This window comes from Vigna unguiculata, unplaced genomic scaffold, assembly GCF_037176805.1.
Source record: "Vigna unguiculata cultivar grain cowpea cultivar isolate G323 ecotype 2 unplaced genomic scaffold, ASM3717680v1 ptg000133l, whole genome shotgun sequence".
Lineage (NCBI taxonomy): Eukaryota > Viridiplantae > Streptophyta > Magnoliopsida > Fabales > Fabaceae > Vigna > Vigna unguiculata.
Window position 1 is genome coordinate 17,501 of NW_028196775.1, and position 5,000 is coordinate 22,500.

Consider the following 5,000-nt stretch of genomic DNA (forward strand, 5'->3'; position numbering starts at 1 on the left):
ATGTTAGGAATCCATATTATGCAAGGAGACATTGCTTTTGCTAATTCGAAGTGAAAGGTGATATAAAATCGGTCTATTTCTGGCATCATATCCATAGTTAGCGTATTCATCATAGTTAGAAGCTCCAGCTCCATATCAAGGTCACGGTCGATATCGTCACTATCGTCACTATCATCAATATCGTCACTATCATCAATATCGTCACTATCATCAATATAGTCACTATTATCAATAAGAAAACCCTTAGGCTTGTTATCCAGGAACTTGTTCAGAAATACTGTAATGAAAGGAACATAGGAGTTTGTCGCTAGGTATTTGACCAAATAGGATCGTCCAGTTCCTATAGAACCTATCACTAAAATACCCCTACTAGGGGGAGGTAGGGCTAAGCGGAGCGAAAAGGGTTTTCCATGAGATGGGAAATGCAAACTATTAGCCCCCCACAAGGTGTGTGAATAAGTAATTGTCTGATAATTAGCAAGGAATATACGTCTTTCTACTAAACAGGATGTATTGAATTCATAAATCATTAGATACTTTTTTTGAATGTCAACTAAGTATCGTAAGTAAATTGCTCCCGGTTGTTCACTTATTTGATAACCAGAGTTATTCTTTGATAAAAGATCACTATGAGTAAGACTCAATAGAATTTGATCAATCCTTTTTTCTGTTGTTAAGGTAGAAAACTGAACCAAGAATTCTTTTTCTTTATCATCAATCGAATCAGTGTTCGAGACCCAGGATTCTATTTGATCATCAATCCAATCACCATTCACGTTTTTTATTTTTCTTATCAAGGAATAGATTGCTTTACTTGGATGACTTAGATGTCTCGTATTTCTCGAAAAAGCGATTCGATTGATGGGATTTGGTATAATACTTATGAGATCGATGAGATTCCAATATTTATTCTTAGAACGTATGGATTTGACCCCATAAGCGGGACCACCACCCCATAGCATGTTGCTACCAAAAGCAAAACTCCGTATTTCTTCTAGAGAATCTCCTAATTGTTCCAGAGCAACTAGAAAGATATTCTTTAACCAGAAAGAATTCAGTTCAGATGTAGGATACCTATCCAGAAGTTTTCGCAACTCAATCATGTATGATGGAATCATCAAAGATTTTACCTTTTCGAACTCTGTCTGTAACTCACTATAGACTCGAGAAACAAAGAGAAGATGTGTACGAACGAGATATCCAGCAACAAGGAGAAGGAAAAGGATTGAATAGAAGAACTCCTGAACATTTAGCGATCTCAGATGTGTCGATATCAATAGTAACTCATTATTTCGATGAGTCATTTCTTCGGACAGAAGAAGATTATGGAAACAATTACCCGGAATCTCACTTATCAGATTCCATTGTGGAAGACACAATGGAATCTGACGAATTCGCCATAATATATCTGACCCATGCATAATATCATGAAAAATGGATACAAATTTTTGGCTGCTACTTAGTATCGGCAATAGGTCTGAAAAAGTATCTAAAAATATGAAATTTAGATATTTGTACCCCGTCGAGGTAAGGAACCATGGTATATATGTTTGGAATAGATTCCATTTTGAGAGAGTTGAAAAAACACTATCTTGTTGAAAGGTTCTATACATCTGACCTTTCTCAAGGCATTTTTGTAGACAAGAACTCCGTTTTTTCCTTTTTTCGGATGGTAAATATTTCTCAGAACATGGAGTGTGAATCCAACCCATGTTTGAATTGAAATTGAGATACTGATACAAGTTCTTCCCTTCTGAATCAGGTATATTCATATCTGAAAGAGGTTGACAATAAGTTTTTTCAAAATGGACTATTTGTCCCTCTGTTAGAGGTGTTCCAGAAATGTCTGCGATCGAGTAAATAGCTCCACGAACGAATGGATCGTATCGAATTGGAAAATGGAAAGATTTGTAGAAGTTATACCCTTCGTCGCCACTTTGCGGAAAATCGTTAGGTATCAATATGTTAGATACCTGTAACTCGATTGGTGAAATAGTATCTCTCTTCAAAAAAGCATGTTTTTTTTGACCATCGCAAAAAGAAAAGATTTTGTTGCGAATGAACAAGATTTTGAGGAATTGTCCATACGTAAAATCATAATTATTGATACGGGCCTTTTCCACATAAAAAGGGAATCTTTTGTTACAATAGAAGCAGAAGTGATATTGATTATTCAAGAATCGAAGTCGATTTGCTTTATAAAAATAGTATATCAATGAACTTCTATGAAATGGTTTCACGGGATTCAGCCAATTGTCTGGATCGTGGGATATCATTGAGAAATAGGAATCTGTGTTATCAAAAGATTTCCTGCGATTCTTTCTAGTATGGAATGAGTCAATCATCCACTTTGGTATCTTATTGAACAAAAATGGTGATATTGTTCCTCCATTGATCAAGAATTTCGATTTTTGGGAAGTATCTTGGTCATCCAATAATAAGGGTTTCCTTTTTTTCAAATGAAAGATTTGAAGACCTATTGATTCTAATAACTGATTACAGAGTGGATCATTCGGACCTTTCAATTCATAGATGTGGATCTCGGACCTATGAATGGGGATACCCCCAAAACTCACAAATAAAAAAGAAGGAAGTGAGTTAGACAAAAAGAGAAGAAACTTGGGCAAAAAAAGAAGTAACTTGGACAAAAATAAACAAAGTGACTTAGACAAATCTTTTTTGTCGATAACCTCAGACCAATCAATCGAATATTGATTAATATGTAATCGATCGAACACTACTTGAAAACGGCTATTCTGCTCAGAAATGAAATAGTCCAAATGTTCCTGGAAATTCTTGCTCCCATTGGACCATTTGTATCTATATACATTAGGATCCCAATTCATAGATCTCTCCGTTCGAGAAATCAAAATAAGAGGATCGAACCACTTCTTCTGACTCTTTTTCAAATTTGATAAATGTTGGTTGATCGTGTATTTCATTCTAGTTCGATGATTCAGAGTATCATTTCCTATTTGATACCTTTGAATTCCATATTCGAAGTTGCAATTGAATCGATTCAATACATTTCTTATGTAACCATGGGTGCTATATTGGATTTGAATCAGATTTCGGATCAATCTATATTGATTGACTGCCTCCATTATGTTGTTGCTAGCAAATACAACTATTTTAGGTTTTGGATCTTCCACATTATTTCCGCAAGAGGTCTGGACCCATTTTTTTATGATCCTTCGATAAAAAGATTCATTCTCTTCATAAAAAAGAGGAGGTAGAACCAATAAAGAGTGCTTTTTCGATTCATCCCTGGAGTTCAATAACTCATTCAAGAAATGTTTTTGATCCAATCCGGAGGAATCCATAGAAAAATCAAATTCCTTATGATACACCAGATCCGGCTCGGTTATTGATAGAGTGAATAGATCTGCCATTTCTTGAAATATATCTTCTGATTCAAAATCGTGGTGTAACGTGTATCTCCCCCTGTTCCGGTCATGGAATAGATGAAATAAACCCCAAAATGGATTTTTGTTCAAGAATGAAATCTTATTGGAACTGTCCAGTTCACCCTTTGGAACCATATCACATCCTCGATAGGATGAAATAGGATGAATTGAGACGGTATTTTGTAAGTACATAATTATCTTGAATAAATTCACTATTTCTTTCTTTTCCGATCGCCTGGAAAAAGCAAGATGTTTCTTTTGTTCTTTTTTCAACAATTTCTGATCTCTAGTAGACCTATCAGTAGGATTCGAACCCAGATGAAGTTCTGACCATCTGTCAGAGAAAAAAGAACGAGTGGCTCTTGCAGGATTCCCAAAAAATTCTTCGATTTCTTCCGGAAGCAGATGATTATTCATCTGCTTCTCACGTTCCATGAATAGTCGGCACATTGAGGAATATCCAGAAAGGATTTTAAGGAATCGCTCTGATTCTATCTCTGTTCGTTCCGTTTGAAGAAAGGAAGGATCCCAACAAAGAATCGATCTTTCTTTTAGTTGTTGAATCTCTCTTTGATTGATCAATGTGTGATATTTCGAATCCTCATTCCTAATGGAATCGAAAGAATCCTTGGATTGATCAGAAGATCCTTTCAATTGGCTAGAATCCGTTACTTGAATGAAACTAGATCTCGTGGAATCATATTGAAGATTTGATGATACATTCCGTACCTTGCTAAAAAACCGATCCTTGTTTCCCAACCACACATTGTCTAACCAAATCCAATTCTCTCGTGACATGTTCCTCAAAAAATCCGATTCGTGCGGACTCTTCCCCCAACTAACGAAGAGATCTTGACGGAATTGCCACATATGAAATTGAGCACAATTTTGCAAAGAAATAGCCCGCTTGTTTCTCAAGAAGAGATGCGAAACATGCTCAATATCATTTGATTGAATAATTGACCCAGTCCCTTGTTGTTTGAAGAAACCCTCCACTTCCTTTGGTATTTTTTCACGAAAAGCAAACATGAGATAATAAATCCAGTCTTTCACTAAGATTTCGAATAGCTGTCCCGAATTCAAGTTGATTATGTTTCGCCTCTTTCTCGGGGAAAGACGATCAAAAAATTCCCAATCATGGTCCTTACGGATCGGATCATCCATATAATATACAAAAAGGAACTCCAGATATTTGATATCTTTCTCTTTGAATGAGATCTCAATTCCAGCGATGGTTTCATTAGATATCTTACAACTAGAATCGCTCTTTTTTCCTATCCAGTTCCTCCACCACCGCGAATCCCAGTTAAATTCAGGCATGATATACTTTTTAGTTATTGGGAGAACCCGAGTACTCTCTTTCGGATCCAGGAAAGAACTCTCAGAGATCTTTTTTCCTTTTGGAAGATACAGGAGCGGAACAATCAACCTATTGATATTGGAAGACTCAGATGATTCTTCCAATGTATCATTTTTGGGTCCAATGGAATTCATAGGTATAGGAAGAAGCCTTGTCAAATAGGGATTTTTTCTTTCGACCATTTTTCGATTGTTAATACGATATATAAGGACCGCTACTACAAAGAGTACTAC